The sequence below is a fragment of the Cavia porcellus genome, unplaced genomic scaffold, assembly GCF_034190915.1.
Source record: "Cavia porcellus strain 051 isolate PalLab524CR breed Dunkin Hartley unplaced genomic scaffold, mCavPor4.1 scaffold_16, whole genome shotgun sequence".
Taxonomy (NCBI): domain Eukaryota; kingdom Metazoa; phylum Chordata; class Mammalia; order Rodentia; family Caviidae; genus Cavia; species Cavia porcellus.
In genome coordinates, this window is record NW_026947499.1 from 12144405 (window position 1) to 12153756 (window position 9352).

Consider the following 9352-nt stretch of genomic DNA (forward strand, 5'->3'; position numbering starts at 1 on the left):
TGTTTTGTTTTGTATTCTCAGTGATCCGGGACTAACATTTTAAGACCCCAGCAGACAGCACCTAAGCAGAAACAACCACGAGAGATGTCTCAGTGTATATCTGTGGCCACACAAGAAGCCTCGCAGAATGTTCGGGGACAGGATTTCTGGGTGCCACCTGCTGCCTATGCACAGGGACAATGACTCCTCGGGCACCTTAACGAGTTTGTCTTTATAGAAAAACGTATTTTCAGAGGCATCCCCTCCCCCACGGCCGGGTGGCCTCCACGGGGTGTAGACCAGGGCAGTGGGAGGTCATGAAGAGAGACAGCGTTGTCCACACCAGGCTCTAAGACAGCCCTGGGCTGATTCTCCTGCCTGAGCCCCACCTCCAACACCTGCAGAATTATAGCCCGGAAGCAGCTGGCTCTTTAGTAGGAGGGCACCACCCACAGACTGGACCCGCCCTCACACCTGTGACAGGCCACCAGCTTGCTCCCCGACATCACTCCACCAGGGAACCAGACCGGTGGCCTGACCCTTCCTGCAGCCGCTGGACTTGGGGCTTCCAGGAGCAGGGCTGTGGCCTCTGCCCCCGGCATAGCAGCCGTCGGAAAGCTCCACTCCAGTTATGAATTCTCTCTTGGCAATACATTGTTGTCACAGCCATGGGATGTAAATAGCTGTGTACAGATATGTAGCTACAATTTTAATTAACGCATACTAATTACACATATTTGCAGTGATATTTTGATACATGAATGCAATATGTCACGATCAAATCAAGGTAGGTAGCGTTTATTTGTGTTGGAGAACTTCTCTGTCCTTGTTATTTTCAGATAAATAATAAAGAACCGCAAACTACAGTTGCCCTCCTGTGCTACAGAACTTGGGGACTTTCCCCTGCCCAGCCTCCCTCCATGTCCTCCCCTGTTCTCCTCCTGATGTCTCTGAGAGACAACTAATGTCTAATGTGTGTTTCTGTGTTTTACTTAATGTTCTGTGTGTTGGTTTGGGTGGGGGGTCAGTGTTGTTTGTTTTTGTTTTGGCTTTTCTTTCAAGATTACACATTCTAACTGGGCACAGTGGTGCACACACGTAATCCCACCACTCGGGAGACTGAGGCAGGAGGATTGCCAGGAGCTCGAGGCCAGCCGGGTTACACAGTGAGCTCAGGACCAGACTGAACCAGATAGCAAGACCCTGCTCCCTCCAAAAAGGACACCCCGCCAAAAAAAGACTAGATATTCTGATTTTTTTTTTTTCTTTTTGAGACAGGGTCTCACTATGTGGTTCAGGCTGGCCTTGGGCTCACTTTGTAGACCAGGCTGGTCTCAAACTTAAATGATCCTCCCTACCTCAGCCTCCTGAATACTGGGATTACAGCAGTGTGCCATCACGCCTGGTGATATTCTGATTTTTGCAGACAATCTCTCCATTTCTATTATTTTTATGACTAAGCACAGCATTGCCCCAAATGCTGCACACTGAAGAAAAGGACTTATTTTGTCAGCAACTCTGTGACATGGAGTCTATTATTGTCCCCAACTCACTGAGAAGAAAAACCAAGACCAGGTGACATCACTAATCAATGACAGAGCTGCACTCTGCCCTGGGGAATCTGCCTCCAGACACCCACTCTGCTCTTAACTGGACCTGCGGCAGGCTCCTAGGTTGGCAAAGTTACACTACCATAATAGTCCATCCTGGCAAAGGGGCGGGAGCCTGTGAGGATCTGGTGGTATGCACTTCTAAAGAGCAATCTGGCCTGGCTCTGATTCAAGGCCGGCAGCTTCCTGTCACTGTTGGTTTCAACCAGGAGCCTAAAGAGATGTCTTTCTGTGGTCTGTTGGCCATTTCAGAACTCAGGCAGTGAAATGGCCAATTCATTAGAAAGAAACACCACCTTGAAGCAACCCTGCCTACCCTGTGATGGCTGTGAGCATGGCAGGCTGCAAGCGGCCCAGGACAGGAACCTTCGGCATTTACTGGAACCCGCACCATGCTGGGACCTGGAGCGCTGGGAAACCAAGCAACCCCTCCCCGCTGCCTGTTTTGTTTTGTTGAACTTCAATATACATGAAAGTGTGGACAGTTATTTTGAAGAGAACAGAGAGCCTCTACGACAGCCATTAGTGACTTCCCTACTGTCTGGTTTTGAAGACCTAAATCGCCTTCTTCATTCTGTTCAGATCAGTTTTATACTATGCTGTTTTGTATGAATTCTCTGTATGCAAAGACAGGGACAACTATTTGGAAGAAAACAAGAGACAGTATGATAGACAGTGAAGATCTCAGGTCGTCTAGCTTTGAAATTTATCTCTTACATTGCTTTCTTATGTCCTATTTTGTTCTGTTTAATTTTACCCCCTTTAAAATTAAAATTAAAAAAAGAGCAGTTTGGCAAAATGTAACTTTAAAATATGCACATGGGGCACTTAGGTTTACAAACTTAATGTTTTCCATGATTTTGGTTGCAGGATTCATTCCACAAATCTGGTAGCCCGAATTGCAACCACAATCATAGAGAGAATTAAGTTCATGAACCAAAGCATCACTGTATTCATTTCTCTGATGCAGCAAATTTGCTTTTTAAGATTCAACATCTAGATCACGTGTATCCACCCCCAAAATGCACACACACACACACAATAAATGGTTTATTGCATCGTTGTTTGTAACGGGAAGGCAGCAGACAGAACTTTGACTGATTAAATAATAAACACAGAATGAGAGGTGGATAAATCCTGACCATCAAACATCCATCGAAGAAGTTGGGAAGGACTAACAGTGAGTACCGTATCCATTTAAATACAAAACTGACGTTCTAGAACTGTGCAGAGAAGCTGGGTACCGTAGTCCAAGCCTGTAATCCCAGCAATCTGGGAGGCTGAGGCAGGAGGATCATTCATCTGAGCTCAGCCTGGGCAGCTTAGGAACTTAGCGAGACTCACCTCAAAGTAAAAAAGGGCTGGGGGTGTAGCTCAGTGTGAAGTCCCTGGGCTCAATCCCCAGCACCACCCCCACCAAAAAACAAAGTAGATGTTCCCCGGGTGAGGTGCTATAAATAAATGTTAATTAACCTCAGTGAGGCCCCAGAATGGAGTCACATTGCAAAACGGCAATAACTGAAAAGAACTGTGAGAATTATGGTAGCAAGCACACGTCCAAGGTCAGCACAGGAAGGGAAAGCGGGAAACATAACGTGGACACGCACTTCCTCATCTGCTCAGGACTTGAGGGCGTCCAAAATGGGAATGTGTTTTTAAAATGACTTCCAGAACTCTATCTTTTCCAAGCCAGGCCTGGTGGTGCACATCTATCATCACAGCACTTGGGAAGCTGAGGCAGGAAGGTTGTCCACAAGTTCAAGGTCAGCCTGGGCTACCTGCAGAGGTCAAGGTCAGCCTGGACTACATAGTGAGACTCCATCCCAAAACAAAACAGAACAAAGCACAGTTCATTGTTTTCCATCACCGTATCATATTTACCTAGTTTTTTTTTTCTTTTAAAGCTTATCATTTAGGCTTTAGATGTAGCTCAGTGGGAAAGCATTTGCTCAGCAGGCATGAGGTTCAAGACTTGTGCCCAGCACTACAAAGTAAATCAATAAATAAATATTGTGAAATATTATCTGGGTGTGGTGGTGCATCCTTGTAAGCCCAGCACTCTGAGAGGCTGAGGCAGGAGGACTGCAAATGTGAACCAAACCTGGGCAACTTTGTGACTTAGCAAGACTATCTTAAAAAGAATAAAATAAAGTAAAATAAAATAAAAAGGGTGGAAATGTAGCTCAGTGTGAAGGCCCGGGTTCAGTCCCAAATACTTAAAAAAAAATTACCTTTTTGGTGAAGAAAATTATACTAATACATGCAGTATTTTTCATTGAAAAATCACCCATCATGCTCAGCTTGAGATTCCCATGCACCTGGCTAGCTCGGCAGGAACCAGGGCTTCCTGGATGAAGGGGGGACTCCAGGTGGGGAAGCAGAGGATGGGCTCCCGTGAGGAGGCTGCTGTACGGGGGGGGGGGGAGGCTGTCAGAGCCCCTGGGGTCTGGCCAGGGACAGAGCCAGAGGATGGGTTCTCCCTGGCTGAAGATGACCCCCACTGAGCCGCGATGTGGATCACCTAGTCAAACATCAAATATTCCTGCATCCACGAGCTCACAGCAATCCTCAACATTAGAATTCACTGGAGTCAGGCGTGGTGACATATGCCTATGATCCTAGTACTCAGGAGGCTGAGACAGGGGGATCACTGCGAGTCTGAGATCAGCCTGGGCTACATAGTGAGTTCAAGGCAAGATTGCACTAATAGCGAGTCCCTGTTTCAAACAAACAAACAAGCAAATCTATTTTTGAATTTTGTCTCTACTGAACAGGTAAGTGACAGCATTTATACTCTGTTAAAAATGAAGGGTCATCTAGAGATGGCTGAGTACATGCAGAAGGCTTCCGTACAAACAGCACCATTTATACAAGAAGGTTGGCCTTCAGAGTCCCCAAGGGGGTCTCCTGGAGCCCGTCCTCTGGAGAATGGAGGACTGTGTCTCCAGCTAGAGCCGACTGCTGCATGTGAGCTAGGGGTAGACAGAGACAAAGAGTGAGAGAGAGAACCTCCTGCCTAGTGCCAGGGCTTAAGAGCTATTTCAAACAAAAACAGCGTGTGAATTTAATTTGGATCTGGGTTGAAATAAATTATTTAAAAACTTAGAAGGCTTTTGGGAAAGTTTAAGTAGGGACCTGATGTTGACGTGGTATTTGTGGTTTGATTTTGTCCTTTTCTTCTTTCTTTTCTATTTTATTTTCATGGTTTTTTGAGACACTATGCAATTCAGGCTGGTCTTGATCTCACAGTGTAGCTCAGGCTAGCCTCAAACTCATGACGATGCTCCTGACTCAGCCCATGGAGATCCTCCTGACTCAGCCAACTAAGTGCTGGAATTACAGCCATGTACCATGATGCTTGGTGCTTCTTTCTTTCTTTCTTTCCTCCTTCTTTCTTGTGGCTTTTGGGGTTTTGAGACAGAGTCTTTCTATGTAGTCCAGGCAGGATGTAAACCCACCATATAACCCACAGCAGCCTCGTACTTAATCCTTTTGCCTCAGCCTCCCAAGTGCTGGGATTATAGGTGTGTGCCACTGTGCCTAGTGCATAATGCTGTTTTAAAAGTAAAAGCCCTGGAGGAATTTCAGGACAGTGAAATGATCTGTATGAATAAATGTATCACGGCAAGAGTCAACTCCAATCTGGGCATGGGGGGGCTGTGAGACACCAGTGCGGGGTCACCTGATACAACAACCACACTCATGTGGTCTCCAAGGTGACAACTGGGGAGGTGATCATGGAGCGGGGAGGGGTTGTATGGGACTCTGTCTCTTCCCCTCAATTTTGCTGTGAACCTCAATCTGCTAAAAAAAAAAGAGAGAGAGAGAAAGAACAAGAAGAAGGAGAAAGAGAAAGTCTTTATTTACAAAATGAGCTCTTACCTGTGAGAGATACATACTGAAATACACAGCACCGATATCCGGGGTCCACTGCAAAACAATTGGGGCGCTGCAGAGGTGCAAAGGTCAGTGAAGCAGATGCGGGTTGGTGAGGAACGCATGGGAATTTACCAGGCTGCTCCTTTCACTTCTGTTTCTGCTGAGACATCTTCATAATCAGAGCATTTTAAAGTAGACAGGGAATTACACCATTTGTGTAAAATTAATGAGCTAGGAGCCAGGTGTGGTGGCATAACCCAAATCCGAGCACTCAGGAGGCTGAGGCAGGAGGATCACTGCAAGTTCAAGGACAGCTTGGGCTGCATAGCAAGTCCCCATTTCAAAAAGAAACACAAACAAACAAAAAATTTCCAAAGGAATCTCATTAGCCTGTATTACTAATATACACTAATTTAAAAAATCCCAGTAACAGAAGAAATAGAAGTTGTGTGCCTATTTGTGTATATACACTTACATAATGTATTATTGCATAGGAATATATGATATATACAACATCTACGGGTTTAATATACTTATATCGATATCTGCTGGTGTCTGCTTCCTTTTGATTAGAAAATTTATCTAATTTAGTTGGAACTGACCATTCCGGTGCTTTTCATGGGAAGAATGTCAGTGCAAGGTCCAAGGAGGGCCAGGTGACCGCTGTGGATGCTGACACTCACTCCTCATGGCTGGTTCTGGACGACTGTACACCTGCTGCTTCTGTTGGGGGCTGAGGAGCTGGGGTTTATCTCCAGACTCCAGCTCTAAGAGCCACCCATTGGGTACATTTCCAGGTCTTCTGGCCAAACCCCGCATCAGCTAAGCATGCACTTGTGTAGAAATTCCCAAGTGGAGTGGGAGAAACAGTCCATGGCAGAGCAGACAGGAATCAGCACAGAAGCAGCAGTTTCCTCCCTGTCCCCTTCGTTCCAAGATTTTTGGGTGGTGTCCCCACATCCTGGGTGGACCACTCCATATCCACACCCGGAACTGTGCTACACCACGTTAGTTATAACACACCCCCAACCCCTGCATCACACTCCCTCAGCCAGCCACCTCCAAAGAGCCCTCTCTACATGTGTGCACGGCCGTGGGGGGACATCTAGACATAAGTCATAACAAGTGTGGCGATGCTGTTGAGGCTGGGTGATTGAAACCTGAGGTTCATGACACTGTTCCTTTTACTCTTTTTTTTGTTTTTGTTTTTGTTTTTTATTAATTTGTTTTATTTATTTATTTATTTGGCTGTTTCGTTTTTATAGGTACCGGGGATCGAACTCACGACTCCCTGCTTCCAAGGCAGGTGCTTATGCCGCTGAGCTAAATTCCCAGCCCCCCTTTTACTCTTGTGTATGTTTGCAAATGATCATCATAAAAGGTCCAAAGAAAAAAGGAAAACAGTCAAAGAGTCTCTGATCACGGTGCCTGGCTTTACCACCGTCTATACTGAACTCAGAATCATAACTTCTGCCAGTTTCAGTTTTCTCATCACTAGGATGTAAGAAACATTTTGTCTTCCAGGATTTTTAAAATTCACGATCCTATATAGGCTTAGGATGAGAGGGTGAGGGGTTAGGGATAGAGGGGATTATGTTTGGGTTAGGGGATTACAGTTAGGATTAGGATTAGGGTTAAGGTTAGGAGATTCTCCAGGGATTTTATGAGAATTAGTATGTGAAGACACTAGAAACCCTTGATTAATGCATCTATAAAAAATAAACAAATGCATTCATTATTATCAGTAGAAACTGGCTTGAAGTGTGTATTGCACAGGCATGTTTGACAGGCATCATGGGGTGAGAGAGGCAGGCAAAAGAATTCACATGTCCAACCGGGCATGTTGGCACACCCTATAATTCAGCAGTCTGGGAGACTGAGGCAGGACAATCTCAAATTTAAGCCAAGGATGGGCACTTAGTGATTTAGAGAAATAAAAATTATAAAAGGGCCAGCTCAGTACGAAGACCCTGGGTTCAGTCCCCAGTATAAAAAAGAAAGAGGACCAGGGGCTGGGGATTTAGCTCAGTGGCATAAGCACCTGCCTTGCAAGCAGGCAGTCGTGAGTTCGATCCCCGGTACCGATAAAAATGAAAAAGACAAAAAAAAAAAAAAAAAAAAAAAAAGAAAGAGGACCCACCATGGCGCACACCTGTAACCCCAGCAGTTGAGAGGCTGAGGCAGGAGGATTGCTGTAAATTTAAGGCAAGGGATAGAGAGGAAGAAAGAAAGTCACACGCTGAAGGGAGCAAAAAATTTCCCCTGCATGAGAGAGTAGACCACATACTTACCACAGGTGTTGTAAATGGGGCTGCGAAGCATCTTGAGTGTGACCCGTGGTGGGTCAGGCCTCACCTCCTGGCTCTGCAGGCCCTCATCTCTAAATCCTCTGGGTCCCCAGGAGGAAAGAGCATCACTAGCGGCTGCCTCTGCCAGGTGGTAAACCTGAAGTAATTATGTGATCTGTGTCATGAATCTCTGCTGTAAAATGGCATCGAAAATAAGACAAGAAAAGAAGTCGCTTTCCACCCACCTCTGCTTGCAAAGGTGCATGAAGGGAGGCCCTGCAATTTGCTCAATAAAAGCAGCAGTTATTGGTTGATGTTACCAGAAGGGTTGAGGAGGCAGCTGAGTGGATGGGAATCAATTGATGACAATAAGGATCTCTTTCTCTCCTTGGTTTCCCCCAGAGAAGGCTCATCCTGACTCTCTCACGCATGTGTTTATCATGTGGTGGGAAGGGTAAGCTCAGATGTGAGAAGCTGCCTGGTCCCAAAACACAGCAGCCCGAGGGAGTCTCCTACTTCCTGGTGTCTGCAGAATTCCAAGGAATCATTCTGATTGGCCCCTTGGGGTCATGTGTTCACGGCTCAGACCAATCACTGTCCTGAGTGGGTGGGTGGGTGGGATATTGTGATTGGCCAGCCTGGGTGCTGGGCATTTTAAATATCTGAATTAGGTAGAAATATAGTCCGATAGGGCTAGGTCCAAAAGGGTGTTAGTGCAGAAAATGAAAATATATCAAAACTGTAGCTGGACGCTCATCCAAAGAATGTTAAAGTCACAATGCCCAGACTTACATACTTACCTCAAGATAAATGGAAGCTTGAGGTTACTGGTATCACCTTTTGAGATTTCCCATAGAAACAAACCAGTATCTCCTTAGGGGTGAGGTGAGCCAGGCTCTCCCACTCACTAAGACTGGGATTACTAAGACTAAAGACCAAGATTATCAACCAAGGTATCATCCATGTACACTTGCTTCATGACCTACTTCTCCATTGGATCAACATTACCTAAGCAACTAAACTTGTAATTTTATTGGTTGATCATAATTTTGTCTTACTTTGTACCTACTTCATGATCTTGCTCTCAAACGCTGCCTTTGAGAAGTGGACGCGTCAGCATCCAATCGGGGGCCCCTCTTGCCTCTCGGGAGCCATTCCTATTCCCCAGTATGTTTTTCTACTCTTAATCTTTGTTGTCCCTTAGAATTCATTATCTGACTTTGGGCATACGAGACATCCAGCAGGTCGGGAGCTATATTTATTTCCCCATTGCCCTTTGAGGTCCTCTATCATGGGCAGTGGCGGGTCCTGTGTTTATTACAGTGGCATGGAGTGGGACAGATAAAAACAGGAAACACGGGCTGGGTCGAGAGGGCACAGAGCTGCAGGCCCTCTACCCCAAGTGCCCCAGAACATGAAGTGCCATGGGGCCATGGGTGGGTGGGCCAGCAGGTGCTGGGCTGTGACGGTAACAGAGTGCCCTGCAGCAGTGAGGGGCATCATCCACTGTGCAGTGTAGTCCTGGCGACATGGGGACCAGGAGTGTCAGTGTGGCAGTTCAGAGGGATGCGAGGCCAGGACCCACAGTGCAACTCA

The 9352-nt window shown here is 46.2% G+C and overlaps 1 non-coding gene across 1 annotated transcript; it reads left to right on the plus strand.

Annotated features, from left to right (window-relative positions):
- Window positions 1-1747: 1747 nt before the first annotated feature.
- On the plus strand, window positions 1748-1884 carry LOC111754015 (small nucleolar RNA SNORA2/SNORA34 family). Its single transcript, XR_002788752.1, has one exon. It is a non-coding gene; the product is annotated as a small nucleolar RNA SNORA2/SNORA34 family (small nucleolar RNA).
- Window positions 1885-9352: the final 7468 nt, after the last annotated feature.